The following is a 23,865-nucleotide window of genomic DNA, read 5'->3' as shown; positions in this document are numbered from 1 at the left end:
ACATGCAAACACCAAAGAGAGGCCCTGTGAGGACATAGCAAGAAGACTTTGTATCCTAAGGGAGGGCTCTCACCAGATGCTCACCTTACAGGCACCTTGATCTTGGACCCTCTAGCCTCCAGAACTGTGAAAAACCAAATTTCTGTTGTTTAAGCCACAGAGTCGGGGTATTTTGTTCTGGCAGCCCAAACTAATGGAGACACTTGGATATGTAAAACCAGAAGAAAAAATCAAAAACAATAAAAAAAAATAAGTCCAGTTATGAACAGAAAATTCATGGAGTAGATATGGTTAATAAACATAAGAAAACATGCTTAGCAATACTCATATCCCTTTTTGAGAACCATCATATTAGCCAACTTTATAAAGTTTATAAATATAAGTTTATAAATTCTTCAGAATTAGCATGGGTATAGGGAAATAAAGTATAAATTGGTAATAGTGACTTTGGAGGTAAACGGGACTGTCCTAAAATCTAATAATTCCACTCTTCTGTATCTGTTCCTGGAAATTACCAGCCACGCACAATATGTTTATCAAAGCAGTATTTAAGAGAGCAAGACTTCTAAAGGCTAAGGTGATGGCACTGGCAGTGTGGTCAACCAGAGGGTGGCTGAACCCAGAATGGGCTGAGAATTGGGCAGTGGAGAATGCCAGAGAGGTTGCTGGGTTGGAGCGAGGTTGTTCCAGAGAGAGGGTGGTCAAGCATGAATGCCGGAGTCACCAAGTGGCCACAGCAGCCACAGGGATGCAGCTAAAATGGAATCGGGCGGGTGGCAATACGAGTGCTACAGAAACCCAGAGAGGTAAATGGACAGTTATCAGACTCCGCTTCAGCTGCCTGTTGCCTGCAGGGCAAGCAGCAAGCAAGTGGACAAGGGGCATCATCATGGAGACCAGAGGAGGGGGAGAACATGGCTGCAAGGACTCTGGCTCTTGCATTTGTCCAGGAAGCACCAACAGGCATGTCAACCCTGTTATAACCAGAGACCTTCTTAAAAGAAAGGAAAGACTAAGATTCTAAGAGCATTTTATCCAAAAGACATAGTCTAGAAGGAACTGTTTGGACGATCAGATTAGACTACTCTTAAATCCAATGGACTCAAGCAGATCTGTCCTCCTACTCACCAATGGATACGATTTCGTGAGAAAAACCAGATCAATGTGGAAATGACATTTTTCTTTGAATATCTGAGTTATGAGGTGAGTGCATTTTGTGCTACCCTCTGTTTTTTATTTTTCTTTCATGAAAGTACATAATGCAATCTCAAAGATCAAAGAAGGCATTAAAATGTTTCAATAAGCAAAATGCTGATTTCATGAAAACAAATTACAAAAAGCTCTTGCATTTTGACCGTGAACTCCAAAGACTGTGTGATGACCTCTCATTCCAAGAGCAGCACCTCAGGAGGGAAGTGAGGACCTGGGGTGTGGGGACGGCAAAGCCCTGAGGATTCCCAAGAAGCCAGTCTTGGCAAGTGTCAGTGAGAGCAGGGATTGTTGTGTTGATTCCAGTACTGTATGTGGTGGTGATTAGTGTGCTATTGATCTTACTTAAAAAAAGAGAAGAGAAGTGAATTTCAGAAGGAGCCAGGAACAACTTCCACCCTCCTTGGAGTAAAATCAAATAATAATGATTGGAATCATGATTCCTGCATATCTTACCTGCATTATCATGTTGATTCTTTACTATAATTTTATAAATAACTACTATTATTATTTCCCATCTTACAGATGGGGAAGCGGAGGCTAGGAGATGGGTTGTCTGCAAATATGGCCACCAATCCCCCCCATCCCAGGATGCACATGACCTTTATCCCTCCAAGCATCACTCTCCATAGTATTTCCCCTCCCCTCGATTCTCCATTGAGCCGTGGCTGCTTTCAACAGTAGAATGAATTGGAAGGGAAACTGGGCCCATTCTGGTTTACGTCATGAGACGACTGGCAATTTTCATTTTTGTTCTCTTGAAAGTCACTTGCCATGTACAGAAGTCTCTCTAACCTGTTGAGAGAGAGAGACCTCACAAAAAAGGAGGCCCAGCTTTTAAGAGAGACTCAAAAAATAGAGAAAAGGTCAGCCAGTCCCCAGTGATTTTTAGCTCTCCCTGCCGAGGGGCCAGACATGTGAGTGAGGACTTCTTGGTTGTTTGAACCCTGGCCAAGCTCACTGATGATTGCAGCCATGTGAATGACCCCAGTGGACACCATGTGGGGTCCAAGAATTGACTCAGCAGACTCACAGAATTGTAATGAATAATGAAATGGTTATTGTTTCAAGACACTAAGTTTCAGAGTGTGTTCTTATAGAGCAAGAAATATCTAAAACAAGGTCATATGCCGTGCAAGTGGCAGAGCCAGGACTCGAGGCCAGGTCTTTCTGACTCCATTGCCCAAGCTCTTAACAGCTCAGTTGACACTGAAGAGGAAGCTTCATGACCAAAGTTTATACATCATTAAAGATATGGAGATTATTGGCAGATGTCAACTTTATCACCACGTATGAGAGCAGAGGGAAGAATGAGGAGGAGAAAAAGGACACACCAACAGTGGAAATGAGCTTCTAGAAGTTAGGGGGGAAAAGAACTTAAATTCATCAAGTATTTATTGAGCATCTGCAATGCTTGAGGCAATTTTCTAGTTGTTTTGAGGGATCAGGAGAGCATGCGCCTGATCTCAAGGAGGTATCAACTTAATTAGGGAGAAGAAAAATGAATAAGAATAACACTATTGAATATAAAATGGTGCAGCCACTAATGAAAACAGGTGGGTGATTCCTTGGAAAATTAAAAATAGAATTAGCGTATGATCCAATGATCACTACTTCAAGCAGAAAATTGCTCAAACACCATGTTCATGGTGGCAATATTCACAGTAACCAAATGTGAAGGCAACCCTAGCATCCATCAAAAGATGAACAGATAAACCAAATGTGCTAGGGACATACAATGTAATATTATTTAGCCTTAAAAAAGAAGGAAATTCGGACACATGCCACAGCATGGGATGGACCTTGAGCAATTAAGTGTAGTGCTTTTAAGCCAGTTGCAAAAGGAGAAGTACTGGAAGATTCTGCTTGCATGAGATGCATAGAATAGTCATGGTCATGGAGACAGAGAGCAGAATGGTGGTTGTCAGGGGCTCGGGAGTGGAGGGAATGCAGAGTTATTTTGCAACAAAGACAAAGTTACAGTTTTGGAAGCTGAAAAAAGCTCCAAAGATGGATGATGGTGATTGTTGTGAAACAGTGTGAATGTACTTCATGCCACAAAACTGGGTGCTTAAAAAAGGTTAAAATGGTAAATGTTATGTATATTTTACCACACTGAAAAAAGAAATGTTTATTATAAGAGAATTTAACACTATACAAGGCAGGGAGGCGTGAGAGGATTAAATGCTGGCTGGATGGGAGGGAACAGGTAGTGAGGGCTCACTGTGGGCCAGGAACTCCGTCCCTCCCTTCCATGTGTAATCCAGACTGCCCAAAAGCCCAGGGAGGTGAAAGTATTACACCTCATGTGATCAGAAAGTAAATTTGTAGACTTAATTGCCCATACAGTGTGTCATAAATACAATTTACCACTATCTTATAAATCGGTTCAAAAGTTTTAACAGAGTTAGTGTGACTGAACCAGAATGAATATTTGAGGAAAGGTGGAGATGTTGAAGAGGATGGAGATGGGGTTTTGTGGTTTGTTTGTTTGTTTTTAATATTTAAAAATTAATTCCCCAGAGGAAAGCGCACCAATTTTTAAAAGTTTTATTTTTTTTATTCTAAAAAGAGTAAACAGTATGCAGAACGTTTAAAAAGTTAATGAAAGAAGGGAGAGCCTGGGTGGCTCCGTGGGTTAAGCATCTGGCTCTTGATTTCAGCTCATGATTTCAGATCATGATCTCAGGATCGTGAGATCGAGGCCCATGTGGGGGCTCTGCATTCAGTGTGAAGTCTGCTTGAAATTCTCTCTCTCCCTCTTCTTCAGCCCTCTCCCTGCTCAACTGTGTGTGTGTGTGTATGCAAATGATCTCTCTCTCTCTAAAATAAATAATTAAAAAAAAAACAGTGAAAGAAGAAAATAAAAGGCTATGTATGATCTCACGCCAGAGATACATTGTTATTTTCAGTATCCATCCTCCCAGTCTCTTTCCTCTACTATATAGTTATTCCCTCAAACTGAAAATGTAAACCATATGTAGTTTTATATCCTGAGTTCAAAATCTTAATTTAATATATAAAGGAAACATTTTCCCACATCACTAAGTATTCTTTAAAACTTGCTTTGTAATGATTTGTAGTGATTTTCCCTCCCAGAGACAAGCACACATTTTATCAAAACTCTCTTATTCAACACTTAGTGGGTTTGCATTTTTTCCTCTTTTAAGTAAACACTGTAATGAGCACCCGTATATTATTAATCTTTGACCATATACCTGATTATTTCCCTAGAATAGGTTCCTATAATTACACCAAATGTTTTAGAGCCAGAGACAAAAAAAAAAAAAAAAAGGGTATATATATACACTTTTTTTTTTGTCTCTGGCTATATGTATATATATATATATATATATATATGTATATATATATTCACTTTTTTTTGTCTCTGGCTTTAAAACATTTGGTGAGATATATATATATATATATATATATATATATATATATATATATATATATATATATATATAAATAAAATCAGTCCCAAGAGAACTCTAGCTTTAAGCCAGCATGGCAGGTATACTATTTTATATAAAGCTGCATCTTTGGATTATGGTCTTAAAAATCATCTGTGCCTCTTTGGCCTCTGAGAGTTCAGATAAATGTATACATAATGTATTTATAGTCAGCTAAATAAGTAATGGATATAGAGTTCAGACCAGCAGATCAGTCTGTATTGTTTCATCTTGGCAGCTCACGTTGCTTAGCTCGGAACAGGTACTCCATGAACATGTGTTGAATGGATGTCTGTTGAATGAAATCTTTCATAAATAAAGACACGCTCAGCGTGAACATGGGGACCTAAAATTGAAAATGTGAAATGATAGTGCTTTCCCTTCAGGGTGTGATTCACAGGCCCAGATGGCTTCGTGCAGGGTTTAGGGAGAAGCGCCAGGGTGTCAGGATGGCAGTCTGGGGTGGGGGGGAAGGGCGGTCTCAGCAGAGCTTGAGCAAATCCTCCGCGCAGGGTCTAACAAAGCAGCTGCTCCCGGAGCCAAGGAGCCCCGGGAGTGGGAGAGCCCGGTTTCTCTGGCGAGCAGCAGCAGCAGCAGCGTGGGTGGCCCCAGTTTCTCGGCCTTCCTCCGGCTGTGCGCACACAGCCTACGTTACTCCTGTCTGTTTTGTGTCACTAGAGCCCTGGGCATGGCAAGAAATCTGCCCCGAAGTGTAAAACCGCCCTTTGACTGAAAGAATTTTCAGAATGGCAGTGTACATGGAGGCGACTAGAGATTGCAGAAGAGATACCCAGAAACGGCAAAGTATGAAACAAAGGAGTGGGGTTTGGCGTCCTAAATTATGGGCTGCTGTCCATCAAAGAGGGCTCCGTGTTCTGCAAGGCGCTGCCTCACAGAACCTCCACAAGAAAGCTTCTCGTAGTTTCCAGAGCTCACTTCCATGAGGAAGTTTTCTGTCCTGTAGTTGAGCAGAAGAATGTGACCAGGAGGCCCAGTGTGGTGCAGAGGAGGCTCTGGTGGATGGTGGAAGGGAAACCAAGTGGGGGTCAAGGGAAACTGAGACTCGGTTTTGAGCTTCTCTAAGTGACCTGGGTCGCGACCCTGAACTCATTCATTCATTCAATGAACATTCCAGTGTGCTACCTACTGGAGCATCGCCAATGAAAGGGAATGTATCACAAGCCACGTGTGTAATTTAAATTTCTAGCAATGACTTTTAAAGAAGTATAAAGAAACAGGTGACATTAATGTTCATGTGTTTTATTGAACCCAGTATGTTAATTTTTAAAATATTTTATTTATTTATTTGTCAGACAGAAAGAGCACAAACAGGGGAGCAGCAGGCAGAGGGAGAAGCAGGCTCCCCACTGAGCAAGGAGCCAGACATGGGGCTCAATCCTAGGACTCTGGGATCATGACCTGAGCCAAAGGCAGCTGCTTAACTGACTGAGAGCCACCCAGGCCCTCCTACTGAACCCAATATATTCAAAATATTACCACTGTATCATGCAACATTATAAAAAATTATTCATGTGATTTTTTTTTTTACTTTTTTTTTTTGGATATCATTCAGAATCCCATATATGTTTTACATTTGAAGGCACATCTCAATTCAGATGCTAAGTTTTCACTGGAAATAGTCATTCTGTACCTAGATCTCATCAAGTTGGCAGTTGAAGAAGTAGAGTCACACTTCTGAGTTGTTCCAAGCATACTTAAAAGTTTTCCAATAACTGAATTAGATTTTAAACTCAAATTAATTAAAATCTAATGCAATTAGAAGTTCAGTTGCTCAGTCTCCTTTGCCACACCTCAAATGCTTAGTCACTGTATGTGCGGCTAGTGGCTACTGTATTAGACGGCATACTTCTAGAATTCACGATATAAACTTGCTTAAGACATTGAACTCTGTCCTCTAGATTTCAATCCAGTAGGGACTTTGGCAAAAAAGCTAATAATTACAATATAAGAAACCCTGCTGTCTAAAGCAGCTGGGTCTAGAGATTGATTGGTTCACTTTGAGCCAGTCTAGTTAAGGAGGAGAGTCATAAAAAGGGTACCTCACTCGAACATGCTTTAAAGTTAAAACATATAAAAGTACATTCATTCACCAATTTAATGGGGGTATGACCAGGAGGATTTCTCTGAGTAAGGATTTACTGGCTGGAGTTTTCAGTTATCTCTCTGGCATAAGTCAGATCCATTTTGCAAGAACAGTAATTTTCAAGAAATGGGGAAAAAATTCAGAGTTGTAAATGAAGGCCAAGGTTGGGGGCTGTAGGTTGTAGCAAAGGAAGAAGCTGGCTACAGCCCCCGGAGAAGTCACGGGAGCAGACCCTGTTAGCACTGGCGAATGTGGCAGACGCTGTTCCCTGTCTACTCCTCTATCACCACCACCACTCCCTTCTCTGCCTAAAAGAAGCCTGGTTTTATTCAGAAAGTGAGGAGAGATCCCTGATCTCATGGAAGCTGGCCGTCTACCCCAGACTGAGGGGATGAATCATGAATGGTTTAAATCTTTGCCAGTAATTCACTAGAGGTAAGCATATGATTCAATTCTGACCAATGAGATTTCAGGGAAAAGAGCTTGAGAGTCCGCCAGACTTTTCTTCTTAGAGGGGAAGACAAAGCCTCGAAAAAAGAGAATGTCCTTGGCCTTCGCCCTTTTCTTCACACTTGAAATGCAATTCTGTGGGAATTGCAGCCACCATCTTGTGACCACGGGGAAATTAGCCTTAGGACGTGCAAAAAATTCCACTGCAGTTAGCAGAGTGAAGGAAATAATAGCTCAGGCCCCACACGATGTATGTGGGAAGTTATAGTAACCACGGACTTCTTGTTTTGTGAGATAATTAAACTTCTTTATTAATGAAAGCACTGTTAACTAAGCTTTTTATTATGGAAGGTGACTGCATCCTAAGCCTGTATGTTCATTCTCCAGTCTACAGAACACACCTTCCAGATACATACCACAATAAAGATACCACACAGCCTCTGAAACACACCACGACCGGCCAGTCACCCCAACACCCAGAAACCAGATGTTTGTCATTGAGTCTTCTTTTTCTTCTCTCGTTTTGGGAAAACAGCAAAGATGTCCTTTGTTGGTTTGATCTTGAGGCAGCTCTTTCACAGTTTGTCATATGGAATGGGAACCCACTGAGCCATTGGTAAGCATGGTTCCTCCTTTCCTTTACCTCTTCATGAAGGTTCCTGGCGGCTTCCATTCTCCATGAACCCTCTGTGATTCCCTCCAGTCTCAGGGGTGTTTCCTCATGAGGACACACAGTACTTATCCAGTTGGCACTTAATCATATTCTCTTGCAGCACCTTCTGTTTCTTTATCCTAACTTCTCTTTTCTGTGTCTGTCTTGAGGGCCCATATAATGTGGTATACTTCTTTTGTAAAATGTTTTATTTTTTATTTTATTTTTTTAAGATTTTATTCATTTATTTCACAGACAGAGATCACAAGCAGGCAGAGGCAGGCAGAGAGAGAGGAAGGGAAGCAGGCTCCCTGCTGAGCAGAGGGAGGATGTGGGGCTCGATCCCAGGACCCTGAGATCATGACCTGAGCTGAAGGCAGCGGCTTAACCCACTGAGCCACCCAGGTGCCCCTATTTTTTATTTTTTTTTAAGATTATATTTATTTATGTATTTGACAGAGAGATACACAGGGTGAGAGGGAACACAAGCAGGGGGTGTGGGAAAGGGAGAAGCAGACTCCTTACCGAGCAGGGAGCCTGAGGCAGGGCTCAATCCCAGGGTCCTGGGATCATGACCCTAGCCAAAGGCAGATGCTTAATCGACTGAGCCACCCAGGCATCCTTTATATCTTCCATGGCATCTAGCACCAGGCAGGCACTTGGATGGGATTCAGAATATCTGTAAAATAGTCCAGTGAAGGAATGAGAGAATATGACCAGATCATCTCACTCTTTTGATCATGGAATGGTCTTTACCTTAGATAGTGTTAGGCAGCTGTGACTTGATGGTCTGGACTATTACAACTGCATTTTATTAAGATCTGAGTCTGACACGGGTTCTTGTGTTCAACACCAATCTTTGACTCAGTATTTTCCCCTATTTCTTAAGACCCTTACCAGTTTTGGGGTTCATGATCCTCTTTACCACTTGACTGATGTTTTATTTTTCCCCTCTATTTCTTTTATTCAGATTGCAAAGACCTTATCTGAACCACTTTCCATTCCTTTCCTGAAACTTCTCTCTTCCCACATTTCTGCCACGTAGGGACAAGAATCCTTCCAATACTCCTTGTGACCTACGTTCTACCACCCCTTTCATCTCCCAAACATGACAGTCTCCAAAGGCCTGAACAGAGGGGAAAAGCCTGGGCATGGCCTCTAGAGTTGGTTCGGGAGGGGACCAAAGCGAGTGTGGGGTGTTCTGTTTGGGGCAGCCAAGCACTGAAACAGCTAAGTCCCCGGGGGGTGCTGGAAGTACAGACACAGGAAGCCAAGGGCCAGCATCAGTTTCTGGAGGCAAACACAGGGCTCAAAGCCTCTGCGGAAGCTGGAATGAAATGGAATCAGGCTGGAATAGGTGTAAGGAGCGTCCTGGGTGTTTCCAAGAAGAGCTAGAGTGCCCTCCCTTCCTGTTATCCATTAGAAGCCACATGGCACACGGAAAAGAAAGGGGACACTTCCTTTTATCCCTTTTTCATTTCCCATCCCCTCATCTTTGTAGTTATTTCGTCTGGCTCTTGTATGTTGTCAACAAAGTGAATGTCCTCCATATTTATCCTCTAAGGACTAGGTGGCCCAGCATCAGCTGGCTCCTTGCCAGGCTGCTGCACGTTTGCAACTGAAGGACCCTGTCACTTGGGACACTTCCAAGGACTCCAGTAGGTTGGTGGTTTCCCTAGGCTGCCTGCTCTCTGGAGTGCTTCTGACGTGCCTTGTCTCAGCAGGAAGTAGACAAGGAGGGGGAGAAAAAAAATGAAAGGCAGTAAAATGTGGACAGCAAAATGCTAGTGTAAGAGGCTACTTAGAAAAACAAACAGATCTATATCTAGTCCTAGAACAGCAGCAATGTCCAGAGGGCAGCCAAAAGCCCAGTGGAGCAAGTAAAAGATAACAGACAGCAAGCAGCAGGCAGCAACTGACAGATTTCTCAGAGCAGGCAGGAGGTCGACTGAGCAATTACACAGGGATGAAGCGGGGACCCACAGAGCGATGAGAGGAGACGGGAAAAAGGCCAACAAAGAATTAGGGGGAGATGGGGCAGCAGAGGGAAATGTGAACAATTTGTCATAGATTCCTATATAGCTTTCTATTTGTCATAGATTCCAAATAAAGTTCCAGGTCCAAAAGACAGATTGGGTCATCTAGGAGGAAGGGAGGATGAGGGGAATGGATCTCCGGTACAATTGCTTAGAAAACTTCTAAGCAATTGTTCCTTTTTACAAAGATGAGCTCAATACGAGATCACCGGCGACCTTGTCACTGCCACCCGCAGTGGCCACAGTCAAGTAGGAAGGGTGAGGATTTCTAGAATTTCTAGGCCTGCCTCGACTTACTGGGGGACTCCCTGAGGTCTGACCGAGCCTGCTGTTCCCGGTGGTCCTGGACTGCGCTGAGTATTGCATTGGTAGAACGAGGAGGCAGGGACAAGGGAGAATTCTAGTTCCTGAGGATCCCCTGGGAAGACCTTGATCTATAAGGCAGAGTTTCCCTTGCTGGGGAGTCAGTCTAAGCCTAAAGCTTGCCCTCCAGGAGACATTGTGATTGCTTTGGTGGGATAAGATAAGGGTGCTTACACGGGAGACTGTGACTCTTCTTATTGGTACCAGGAAACCTCTGCAAAGCCATGGGATTGTTTAGGTATGCAAGGCTCAGCACTTCTTTGGCATTCAGCCTCCCTCCCCTCCCTTGACCTTCTGCCACATCCTCTGGCCCATTTCCAATCCTGGATCATTTCCATGATCCACTTTCCCCACCTCGATCTGGAGCCCCCTGAGCCCAGCACATGACCTGATCTGCCAGGCGCCCATCTGCCTGGGTGCTTACAGACCCTACAGACCCTAAAGGATTTCTCATCCATTTCTGAACACACTGCTACCTACTTTCCTTACTCCCTGCTCAAATGAGCTTGATTTTAATAAAAAAGAGTTCCTACTACTTCTACCCCTCCTTCTTCAACACACACACACACACACCCGCTGGGACCTTTACCTGTCTCTGTCGTTGGATCCCCTACCCTCCCACTGGCTGCCAGGAATCTTCTCTTTCCTCAAGCTCCAGCCTCACCTCCACTCCTGCCCCTGCTCTGGTCAGCAACTGACATCACCTCTACTTAAGGAATTAGGTCATCTGATATCCTCTGCTTTTCAGAGGCTTGTGACTTTCTTCCTTCTCTTTCCTTGGTTCCTAGCCACAGGAGACTCCTGGCTCTCACACTGTCACTCATTGCCCCAAACTCCTATATCCTCATCAGTCTCTCTGCTCTTCTTATCTGCATGAAAGATACTCAACCCTACCTGTACTTCAGATCACTGGAGGTGCCTTAAAAGAGAGGACGGATAGACTCAAAACAATTGAAAACAGGGTCTTAAAGAAATAAGACCCTGATGGTCGCAGCCACATTATTTACAATAGTGAAAAGGTGAAAGCTCCCCAGGCGTCCACCCATGGATGAATGGATAAAGGAAACCATACAATGGACTTTCATCCAGCCTGAAACAGGAAGGATGTTCTGGGCTCTGCACAGCTCAGGTGGACATTGAGGTCATTTTGCTATATGGTATGAGTCAGTCACAAAAGGAGAAATACTATGATGCTGCTTATCTGTGGTCTGAGAGCAGTCAAATTCTTAGAGACAGACAGTGAAAGGGTGGGGGCCGGGGGCTGGGAGGAGACTTAGGGTTTGAGTTTCGGTATTGCAGGAGGAAAAAAATTCCGGTTGCACAACGATGTGAATGTACTCGATGCTAGAGAACTGTACGCTTAAAAATGGGTAAAATGGCGGGGGGGGGGAATGGTTAAAATGGTAAAGTTTATATTTTGTATGTTTAAAAAAGAAGGATGCACTTTCTTCACCTAGCTCCCGCCTCGGAATCCCCAGAGTGGAGAATACTTTTCAGTCCTCTGCCAGACAGCAGCTCTGTCCCAGGTAGACCTGCAGCACAGACCACTGTCCCCTCCTGTCCCCTCCTCCCCTCCTTGAGAAGCTCAGGGCCTTGTGAAGGGCAGGCAGGCTCTCTGTAGAGCTGCAGGAAGGATGAGTGCGGAGGCTGTGGGAAACGCTAGCACAGCTCTCGGCCCTGGACTCAGGAAGGGAGAAGAGAGGTGGGCAGCCCTGAGTTATGTGTACCTGCCAACACCTCCAGCCTGAGTTATGTGTACCTGCCAACGCCTCCAGCCTCCGCTCTTTTACTCACTCCTTGCTCCGGGGCTGTCCGCTCACTCTACTGAGACATTTGATGTGTTTAATTGCCCCTATGGTTCCCCCCACCCCTCAGGTATATACTCATCTTGGTGAAGGTTTATAGCCAAGGTTTATCCTAATTGCCAAGCACTGGGGCATAGTCCATACCGCAGTGGTAATGGCGTGGGTTTAGCCAGCCTTGTTCCATCTCCCTCCTCCTGGATACTCTTCCTTCCCACCCTCCCTCCCAGTGAGGTGGTAGCCCTGAGCCCAGGTTCTGGCACAGGGGTGTGCAGAGAAGTGACGCAGGCCAGTCCTAAGGCAGACCCTCGAAACTCCTCAGTCCCCATGCTCCAACTCTCAGCCCCTCTTTCTTGGCCACAAGTACAACAACCACAGAGAAGGGTATCCTGACCAGCGCAGGTCTCTGTGAGTGAAAAACAAACCTTTATTGGGTTAAACCAACTGAGAAGTTGGGTGTTTTTGTTTTTTTGTTTTTGGGGTTTTTTTTTTTTTCTGTTATAGCTGCTGACTTTAAATGCCCAAGTAATTCTCCATTCATGCAGTCAACACTTTTCTAGCACTGACTGTTGTGCCTGGAAACGTTGCTGTATCCTCACCAACACCCTCCCCCCATTTTCTTTTCAGAATCCAGCATCCTCCTGAGATTTGCTCTCTCTGCGCTGTGATCACAAGGCTTTCTGTTGCATTTCCTCTTACGTCCATGGTGTTTTCATTCTCCTCCTCCCTCATTAAAAAAAAAAAAAAGTGTATTCCAAGCATTTTGCCCCTGGTGTCTCTCCTTGTCTAACTCTTGACGGTCGGGCAAGGTGAGGGAGCAAGAGCGGGTTTGGAGAACTTCCTCCCACGTTGCAGATATGACATCAGGGAAAGGAGGAGGATCTGGTAGGAAGTGCCCCAGGCTGCCAGGCAGCTTCAGAAAAGGGGCTGGTCAGGCTGATGAGCTCCAGAGCAAAGAGTATCTGTTGAACAACTCTTCTGCTGGGGAAAGAATGACCTGACTCTAGTACCTTTATCAGACTCTGCCACAGGCCGCTGGCTGGGGAGCAGCTTGGGGACCAAACCCTGCATGGATCCTAAAAAGGAAGCAGCTGGAGGCTGTCAGCTCCCGTAAGCCTCACATCTGGTTCTCTGGAGGGAGACCAAGGGTGCATTCCCCACCCCCCCCCCAACCATAGCCATTCTCATCTTATCTTTTGTTCACACTATTTTTCCTCTTAGAAGCTCCAGCGTGTCCACAACTGCTTGACATCCTGGGAGGGTCAAGTGCAAGACAGACCATCTGGGAGCGCACACTTGGCATACGTGGCTCAGTCAATCTTGGCCCACTTTGTGAAGCTCTTCTCCCCCGACAGGCCGGCATCCGATCACAGTCGTGCTCCCGTGACCATCTCTGCACTTACCAGATTCTGGGGGTGTTTTGAGTCTTTTTTTCCCAATGGTTTGTGAGCATTACTACACATATTTGTCTCTGCCTCCCTGGGGCATGATACTGTATGAGATATACGGTAGGTGCTCAGTGGTTGGTTGGGCGAATTATACAGAATTAGTAGTTATTGGGCTGACAATAGAAGGTGTGGAAAACTGAATAAGCTGGGAGCTAAGGAACTGTTCCAGCCCCAGCTCCAACTTGGGCAAGTTCCTTAACATCTTTGACCTTTATCCTCTTGTCAATAAACAAGAAGTGACTTAAAATATCTACTTGAAAGCAGGCATTTCACCTGGGACAACTCAAGGGCAGTTACGTGTCCACCCCAAGGGCAAGGTTATTGTGAACATCAGCAAAGGCCTCAGATTTGAAAGCACTAGGCAAACTCTAAAGCTCTGTAAGAGTAGAAGACATGTATGTCTTCACCGCCTTTGCACACATAGACTCCAAATCTTTATTTCAGTCTTGGCCTATGTCCCGAGTTTCAGGCTGGCGCACCCAATCAAAGACTCCCTGTGTTCACAGCAAAACTTGTAAGCAAATGTCTTATTCCAGTACTTAGTTCTCTCCGTAGCAGGCCCTACCTGTCTTTCCTGGCAGCGTCTTACAGGACTTCCCTCTAAGGCAGACCCTTCCCGGGGTCAGAAAGGCCAAATTCCGTGAGCAAACCTGAGCCTACACAGCCTGAACTTTCTCTGACAATCACCCTCCATTGGGAAGCCTCCATCCCTCTCTGCCTACAGAGATCTTGGCACACTTACAAGCCAATCTCTGACCCACTGCCAGGAAGTCTTTTGTGCCCACCACCACCAAAGCGGTCCCTCTTTGAGTCTTCCTTCTACTACTCCTACTAGTAGTACTGCTAGTACTACTAATACCACTACTAACCTTCACATCTAGTTAAAATGTGGCGTGGGTTGGTGTCTCTTGGTTCTACCACGCACTAGTTGTGTGACCTTTGGAGAAAATTCATCAATCTCTCTGTATTTGAGTTTCCTCATCTATAAAATGGGAAGTGCTTCACCCACCTCACAGGGCTCTTATGAACAGCAAATGCAATAATGTAAGCAATCAACTTAGTGTTGTGGTCACGATTCCTATAATGACCCTAAGGAGGAGGTGTTGCCATGGTCTCCGTTTTATAGAGCAGAAAACAGCAGTCTGCCCTAGGATGGGGCATTTAACTAACAGGGTATTTTCCCGTGGCATGGTCAACTCCTCTGAATTTTGACTACACTCAGTTACCCCGCTAGTAGGTTTACCTGTATTAACTTAGTTATTTCTCCCAACAAGCCAAGCCCCACCCCCCCTCATGTTTTTTATAAACAAGGGAACAAGGGAAAAAAGATCCAGAAAGTAAAGCACTTTGCCCTAACGTCATAAATGTAGTTAGAGTCTATAGGTTCCAAATTCAAATCCAAATTCTGTATGCTGGTATTCTAACACCCCATCTCCTCAGTCTGTAAATGTCTGACCAACCAGATCGTGGGCGAGCTGAGAGCAGTGTCCATCAACACTCCTATCTCCCAACTCTGCACAAGTATTCAACTGGCACATTTTGATCAATTGATTAGTTCCCTCCACACTGAATGAATACTACAAGCTCAGACAGAAAGAAAGGAAAAGCTCAAATCGTAAGTAGGAAATACTATTATAGTAAATTCTAAATTATAGTATACCTATTCCCACATATACAGTATAAGCTATATGACAGCACAGCACAGAGCGAGAGCATAGCAGAAGGAACAGTGGACTGATCCATTCAGTACCCATCAAAAACACCATGTACGAAGGCCCGAAACAAAACAACCCCAGAAAACATTCCGTAGAGCGGTGGCCTAGCTGGAAACATTAGATTAGCAAGCAAAATGTTCAGAAGAGGCCTCCTTTGCCCTCCATGGATTGCAAAATGCTGTAAACAGATCTCTAGCAATGTTTTTGACTGCAGATCCAGGACAAGGAGACTGCCAGGGAGACAGCTGCCTCCTCTTCTGACTCTTACTCATTACTGAGCACTTCTCCCCTCCAGACCACAGCAGCAGCAGGAGTCAATAACCCTCCACCAGAGGAGGCCAGGAGGGTAGCCGAAATGTGAACCCCAACATGGGGGGGGTGCTATGTACCAGCAGGCACTCAACATGAGCTCCCTGGTGGGATCCTCACTGCTCCCTCCAGATGACCATTTGAACCCCTGCCCTCCCCACTTGTCCTGATGGCCTTAACCTCATTGAGAAAATTGGAGCTTTCTGAAGGAAATTGCTTCATCTTCTCAGTACCACAATCTGAAACCTAACTGATTCTGTCTCCATCTTCCCCTTATTCCCTTCTTAACATGGAGGAAGAGCACTTCCCATGACCAAAGGCAATCCCTCCTTTTGACTCCCAAAGCCATCCATCCCCTCTAGCTCTCCCAAGGACTTTGCTCCTTTGCTTCCCCCTTCTTCTGTCACTATTTCTCTCCCTCTTCAGTGAATCATACTTATTGACATAACAATATGCTCTAGGTCCCCTACATTTACCAACAAACAAAAGTCTTGGCATCACATCCTTCTGTTGCTGCTGCCTTCATTCCCTAAGGTTATTTGCATGTGTCCACATCTTTTCTTCTCTATTCATTCATTCCCCCCTATTTTTTTAACTTAATATACACAAAAATAATAAAAATATCATCAGTATTTGAGGTTCTTATGTACACCTCTCATAGTCAGTCCCCCTCATCTCCTCCAAAATTAGCCCTATCTGAATTTTGTTTTTATTATTCCCTTGGTTTTTCTTAATCAGATATACTGCTAAATAATTTATATACAGTAAAATGCACATAACCTAAGAATACAATTGAATGAATTGTGCTAAATACATTAACATCATATAAACACCACCATAACTATAATATAGCACATTTCTTTCACCCCCAAAATTCTCTTGCCCCTTTGTAGTCCATCTCCACCCACCCTGATTTCTTGACTGTAGTCTGAACTTTTCTAGAATTTTATATACACGGAATCACATAATACAGAGTTTTTGTTTGATTTCTTGCAGGTAGCATAATACTTTTGAGATTTATCCCTGTTGTTATATATATATATACCAATAGTTAATTCCTTAGGGTGAATGGTAATCCATTATATGGATATACCACAATGTCTTTATCTATTCACCAGTTGAGGAACATTCGTGTTGCTTTCAGGTTTTGGCTATTATGACTAAGACTGCTTTGAACATTTAATTACAGGTCTTTCTGTAAATATATGTTGTTATTTCTCTTGGTTAAATACCAGGAATGGGATTGCTAGGTGCTATGGAAAGTGTATATTTAACTTTAGAAAAAACTGCCAAGCTTTTTCCAAAGTGGTTGCACATTTTTTCATCCCCACCTGTAATGTATGAGAATTCCAGTTGATTCTTATTCTCATTAACACTTGGTATGGTTGGTCTTTTTAACTCTAGACATTCTAGTATGCAGTGGTTTTAATTAGCATTTCTCTATTGACTAGTGATGTTGAGTATCTTTTTATGTGTTTGTCATCCATATATTTTCTTTGGTGAAATATCTTTTCCTATTGCTTGCTCAATTTTTAAATTAGGTGTTTGTCCTCTTACTAAGTTTTAAGCATTCTTTGTATATTCTGGATGCAAGTCTTTTACCAGATGCATGTTTTGCAAAATTTCCCCCCAGTTGGTGGCTTGCATCTCCATTTTCTCAACAATGTCTTTCAAAGAATAAATGGTTTCGATTTTGATGAGCTCCAGTTTATTAATTTTTTTCTTTTATTGTTCATACTTTGTGTCCCATCCAAAAAAAAAAATTCATTGTTATTACAAAGTCATAAAGATCTTCACCTAAGACCTTTCCCACTATAATTTTAATAGTTTTAGCTCTTATGTTTAGGTCTATGATTCATTTCAAGTCACTTTTTGTGTATGGTATCATGTATGGGCCAATTATTGTAGTGCTATTTATTAAAAAGACTATCCTTTCCCCATTGAAATACCTTAGCATGTTTGTCAAAAGTCAGTTGACCATATATGAGTAGGTCTATTTTTGGAGTGGATCTACTCTTTTCTGCTGACCTAGGTGTCTCTCCTTATGATAAAATCATACTAGTTGTATAGTATGTCTTGGGAGTCATGTAGAGTAAGTTTCTTTTACTTTTTCAAAATTATTTGACTGTTTTAGGTCCATTCTATTTCCATATGAGTCTTAGAATCAACTTGTCGATTTCTATTTTTAAAAAGCCTGCTTGGAGGTTCTACTTTCTGTAATGGTGGCATGAAAAAGAGGTAGAAAAATTCCCCTCTACAGCAAACTAATATAAAATGGAACAAAATTATTAACAACGATTTCAAAGCACTAGAAAGTGACCAAAGTTGGGAAACAAGAAGTTTTATTCATGAGAACCATACCAAACAAAAAGAATGAATTTATGGCCTTCCTGCTGGAGGCATTCCCATTTACCTACCCCATGTCAAGTAACAGAAACATAGTCTTATCAGCTGGATAAAATGGTTGTCTTGGTTTGGGGGAATGGTAGAATAGTAAGTAAGGATGGGGACATTTTAGAAGTATGAGAGTTCTAGAAGGACTGACATAATAAAATTTCCACAGAGCTCTGGAGTGCTATATCGCATGTGCACTCTAAAGAACATAGTGAAATTGGAAAGTCTGGGGAGATTTGTGACTTTGCTCTACCTTTAAATGTGTTCTTCAATCTACACACAACTCAGCAGAGAGTGAAAGCCTTGTTGGCTTCAGGTATATGAGCATAAACCTGTACCCAGATCATTGACTTACCAATAAACTGTTTGTATAGGGTAGCCCTTAGGGAGCCAAGCATTCCTCCTCTAGGAGAAAGTAAAACAAAACTAAGCAGAGATGCCGATGACTGTACGCTCTGGTGGAGGCAGTTTTTACAATTTTGAATGCAGATGAATTAGTTACCCACTGAAAAACCCAACAATCATACAAAGAATAAAACAGATCCCAAAATCACTAAATGGATTATTAACAACATTTGCTTTTTAACCAAAAATATTATTTGATACACAAAGAAACTGAAAAGGGTGACCCATACACAGAAATAAAAATCAGTTAATGAAAACTGAGTCCAAATGGTCCCAGGTGTTAGATTTAGCACAAAAAATTTTCAAAGCAGCTATTATAAATATGTCCAAAGAATTTTTTAAATTTATATATTTAAATAAATAAGGGAAAATATGCTAATAATGAGTGAACAAATAAGAAACCCCACCAGAGAAACAGATCCTATTAAAAAAAAGATCCAAATGGAACTTCTAGAGCTGGGAAGTACCAAACTGAAATGAAAAATGTTATTAGAGGAGCTCAACAGAAGATTTGAACTGGCAGAGGAAAGTCAGTGAGCTTAAAGATAGATCAATAGAAACTATACATCTGAAGAACAGAGAGAAAGAAGATTAAAGAAAAAGGAACAGAATCTCATGAAAGGTTCATCTTACATGTAGTCATAATTCCACAAAGGAAGGAAAAAGAAAGTGGCAGGAAGCTTATCAAAATGAATAAAGAATGAAAACTACAATTAATGGTTGACTCCTTGTCAGAGACAACAAAAGCCAGAAAACACTGGAATGATGATTCAGATGTTAAAAGAAAAATCTGTCAACCGAGAATTCTGTATCCAGACTATTTTTCAGAATTGAGGACAAAATAGACAATTCCAAATAAACAAACCAATGAAACTTGTTGCGTGCATATCTGCACCATCAAAAATGCTAGAGGAAGTTCACCAGGCTAAAGGAATATGACACCAGATGGTAACTCAGATTCACAGGAAGAAGTGGAAAACACTGGAATTGGGAAATATGAGCATAAGCATGAAAGATTACACTTGCAACACACTCACTTTTAAAATATGTATTTTTTAAATTCTCTTTAATTTTTTTAAAAGGAATATGAATCTTTAAATCAAACATTATATACTTTATTATGGGGTTTACAACATATATGAATGTCATATGACAACAGTACAAAAGGAATGGAAATGCACTAGGCTGGTGATAAATTCCTGTATTTTAGCAGAAGTTTATCAGTATGTACTTGAGGTAGATTGGTGTAAGTTAAAGATACATATTATATCTTTTAGAGGAACCACTAAAAATTAGGCTAAGAAATATAGCAATCAAGCTAACAGATGAATTTAAATGGAATACAAAAAATAAGTTTTTAAGCATGAAAAAAGTAGTAAAGAAAGAACAGGAGATTGGCAATGATAAAAAAAGATGAGGTAAACAGAAAAAACCCAGCAAAATGGCCTACCTCATCCAACCACACTGATGATTACATTAATACATGGGACTAAACACTCCAAAATTCAGAGAGTATCAAACCATATTATAAAGAACAAGATTCAACAGACACTTTCTGCCCGAAATGCATTTTAAATGCAATGACACTAATACTATCCTGTGTCTTCTTCATTTTGGCTATTACATTTTTCATCTCTAGAAGTTCCACTTGGGTCTTTTTCATGCTTTCATGTTCTCTGTTCACTATAGCTGTACTTTCTCCCACTTTTTGAACACTCACAGCACATTTATATTAGCTCTCTTCATGCCCTTAGCTACTACTTTCTGTAAAGATACAGAAATGTATCTTTTTCTATGGATTGGTTTTGTCTAGGTTCTGGGTCATTATGTTCATTGTGTTCCTCCCATCTTTGCATGCCTCCTGGTTATTTATTATTATCAAATGTGGGACATCATAAATTTATGTTGCTGGTTGCTAGATTTGCTTACATTCCTTTAAATCGTGATGGTGGCGGTGGTGGTGATTTTCTGACACACAATTAATTTATTTAGATCATAATTGGATCCTTTCAAGCTTGCTTTAAGCTTTGTTATTTGGGGGTCCATACCAGCCTTTAGTCACATCTGAAGCCCACTGCTAAGGTGTTTGACTTCTAAGGTCCCTACCTGGTGCCCGATACATTATGAGAACTTTTTACTCTAACCTGCAGGAACAAGAACTTTTCCCAGTCCTGGGTGAGACCCACGTCTTTCTAATAGGTGTTTCCCTGACTTTGGGTAAGCCCATCTCACTCAAGCATAGGTAAGTACTCAGCCAAAGACATGAAGGTGACCCCTCTAGAGATCTCCGCAGCTCGCCTTCTGTATGCTTTCCTCCTCTGCAGTATACTACCACGCAAACTGGCTGCCTTGTTCTTCCTTAACTCCTGTCTGTTTCCTCCACTCAGCAAGATGTCTGGACTCTGTTTGGGTTCCCCCTTCCTGCACTACCACCTGGAAACTCCTTCCGGAGGGATCAGCTGGTTCAATGACAGAGCTCACCTTGTTTGTTTTCCTTGCTCCGGCATTCGAATCCTGCTCTACTGTTGTTCAATTTCTAAAAACCATTGTTTCTGATAATCTAGTTTCCTAGTTAAGGCAGAAGGCTAAGTTTATTCTCTGTTCCAGTATCTCGGCCAGAAGTAGAAGGTTCATTTTCCTTGCTTTTTGAAAATACTTTTACAGTGTAATATGTATCCAGAAAAAAATATTTTTAAATTGTGGGTATTCCAAGATGATTTTAAATGCATAGTAAATAATACCACATGCTGTTCTTTAAAAAAATGATTTGTTGGGGCACCTGGGTGGCTCAGTGGGTTAAAGCCTCTGCCTTCGGCTCAGGTAGTGATCCCAGGGTCCTGGGATTGAGCCCTGAGTCAGGGCCTCTGCTCAGCGGGGAGCCTGTTTCCCCCACCCCCCTCTCTGCCTGTCTTTTTCTGCCTACTTGTGATCTCTGTCTGTCAAATAAATAAATAAAAATTTTTAAAAAATGATTTGTTTTCCCCATTTAAAGTAATGTTTAGAAGATTCATCTCGGTTGGTCCATGTACCTGTAATTCCTTCATTTTTGGTGCTTATAACATTGTATTATATGACTTTCCCAAGACTGACTTCTCTTCTGTCAGTGTTGGGATTGTTTTAATTTTGTGCTATCACGAGCAAAGGTCAGTGCCACTGGGAATATTCTTAGATGTGTCTTCTAGTAGACCCATGTAAGAACTTCTCTAGGATATAAACCCAAAGTGGAATTACTGGATTTGGGGGTAGTTAATATCCACTTTTTAGGATAATGCCCTCCTTTTCATTGTCCAATCTACTAGGCTATGTTTAGTTTCTCGACCCCTCTTCAAGAACTCAGGGCCTTTGCCCTTACCTGAAACACTTTTCCCACTTGCCACTTAAAAATTCTCCCTTTGAAGTCTTTAGATGTCAGCCTAAACACCACCTCTGCAGAGAACCTTCGCTGACCACCCACCCAAAAACAGGTTTCTCTCCTCATTCTCTATCCTAGCATCTGGTTCACTTATTGCGTCTCTCCCTCCCAGGGCTGGAAGTTTCATGAGGGCACAAGCAGGGTCTATCTTGTTGAACATTATTCATATAGAGTGCCTAGCTCAAGGCCTGGGATGTAGTAGATATTTTTAAAAAACGTTTTCTGGATGAATAAATACATAAGCAAACCAATATAAGGCATTATCCTCTTTTTATTACATTATTGTTTTATCATTATTCTATTATCTAATTATTGTTTTACAAATAAGGATATTGATGTTCAGAAGGGTTATATAACATAGCAACATGATACAGATAGTGGTTGGAGAAGCCAGAATTTGACTGTGGGACATGGTTTTCAAGGCTTTGGATAACGCATTTACAATAACAGAATCCTCCGATAGCTGTGAAGGCAATCCCTTAGTTTCTGAAATCCCTCCAGTACCTAGTGTTCTGGACTTTGGGGAACTTCTTGAGAAGGAACCAACTAGAACTCACCCTCAGGATATTGGGCAACTCTTATTCTGCACACTAAGCATAGATACTCTATAAATCGCTGCCACATCATAGAAGAGTTTCAACGGAGGGTGGGGAACAGGATTACGGGTATATATTTCAGTTAATTAAGCTGGGACTCATCCACTGACTTAAGATTAACCTTATCTGTGTTTTAAACATAAACTAGCATAAGTTATTGTAAGTTCCTTGAGTACAGGAACCATATCCTTGTATCAGTGCGTCCTGGATGTCTAGCAGAGTATCCAACTAATAGTGGGTGCTCAAACACATATTAAATAAGTAAAAAGTGGCAGAAGTTGGATCGTGAGAGGAAAGACCATGTCACCTTACAGGTAAATAATGCCACCGACATTATGTGCACAATTTTTCATATTACATATGTAAATATATAGACACACACATGAATGAAGTAAAACAATAGCATTTCTGAAGACTTTTACAAAAAAATGAGCATTGTAAGCTATAATAAAATTAAGTTACACGACAAGCTAGCATATCTTGGCCAAGAAGACTCTTGCAGGTGTGGCATTATCAGTAGAATTCTCCCTTATGGCAGGTTTCACTACAACCACGTATCATATGCCCACGTGTGTGCACACGCACTCGTGCACACACACAAATATACCAGAAAGAAAAGACGAATAAATGCAATTCTGGTAGACACAAAGAAAGCAAAATTAAATCTAAGGTATCAATGTTATGCCAGTTGTTTTTGTAGGAGGCTGTACAGCATCGTGTCAAAAATTTGGGGCAGGAGCCTCAGTCTGGGTTCAAACTCAGTTCTGTCGTTTAGTACTGTGAGAACTCAGCAAGGCCCAACTCTGAGCTTTAGTTTTCTCATCTGAAAAGTGAGGACAATAACATCTACTTTATAGGGTTATTGTTAAGGTTAAGTGACATTATAGGAGTATTGGAAACTAACTCTGACACATGTTAAATGCTTAATAAATGAGAGTTATTACTGCCATCATCGTCATTATATTGATAACTGGAGTAACACATTTTTTTTTAAAGATTTTATTTATTTATTTGACAGAGAGATCACAGTAGACAGAGAGGCAGGCAGAGAGAGAGAGGGGGAAGCAGGCTCCCCGCTGAGCAGAGAGCCTGATGCGGGGCTCGATCCCAGGACCCTGAGATCACGACCTGAGCCGAAGGCAGCGGCTTAACTCACTGATGGTCAGCTCATGGAATGGGAGATCTCTTGTTTTTATGACAGTACAGCAGTATTTTTTCTATATATTGGCTACAGCCTCCTTTTTCTACTCAAACAACAGATTTTTGTGGAGAACATGGGTCACTGGACTGTTCTGTGATGATAACAGTTCATGCCAGATGTAGGAGAAAGATAAACAACAACATAAATGCCCATTCTAAAGTAAGAATACTCTGTCCTCATCATGATGGAGCGTAAAGGGTCTTGAACAACAATCCAAACAAGAAAGACCTTGAATGAAGCTTGAGAGTGGGAGCAGAGCACAGGGGGAGAAAGCAGAGTACGCACATACTTGAATTACAGCTCCATCCCATTAC

At 42.1% G+C, this 23,865-nt stretch overlaps 1 long non-coding RNA gene across 1 annotated transcript in view; it reads left to right on the top strand.

Moving 5' to 3' along the window:
• The window catches only part of LOC116567448, a 72,893-nt gene that overhangs the window by 31,715 nt on the left and 17,313 nt on the right, over positions 1–23,865 (top strand). Inside the window, exon 2 of the long non-coding RNA XR_004276223.1 lies at positions 20,493–20,584. This is a non-coding gene — a long non-coding RNA (uncharacterized LOC116567448). The remainder of the gene's footprint in view (positions 1–20,492; positions 20,585–23,865) is intronic.

Source organism: Mustela erminea, chromosome 10 (assembly GCF_009829155.1).
Source record: "Mustela erminea isolate mMusErm1 chromosome 10, mMusErm1.Pri, whole genome shotgun sequence".
Lineage (NCBI taxonomy): Eukaryota > Metazoa > Chordata > Mammalia > Carnivora > Mustelidae > Mustela > Mustela erminea.
This window is presented reverse-complemented; position numbering and strand designations above follow the sequence as displayed.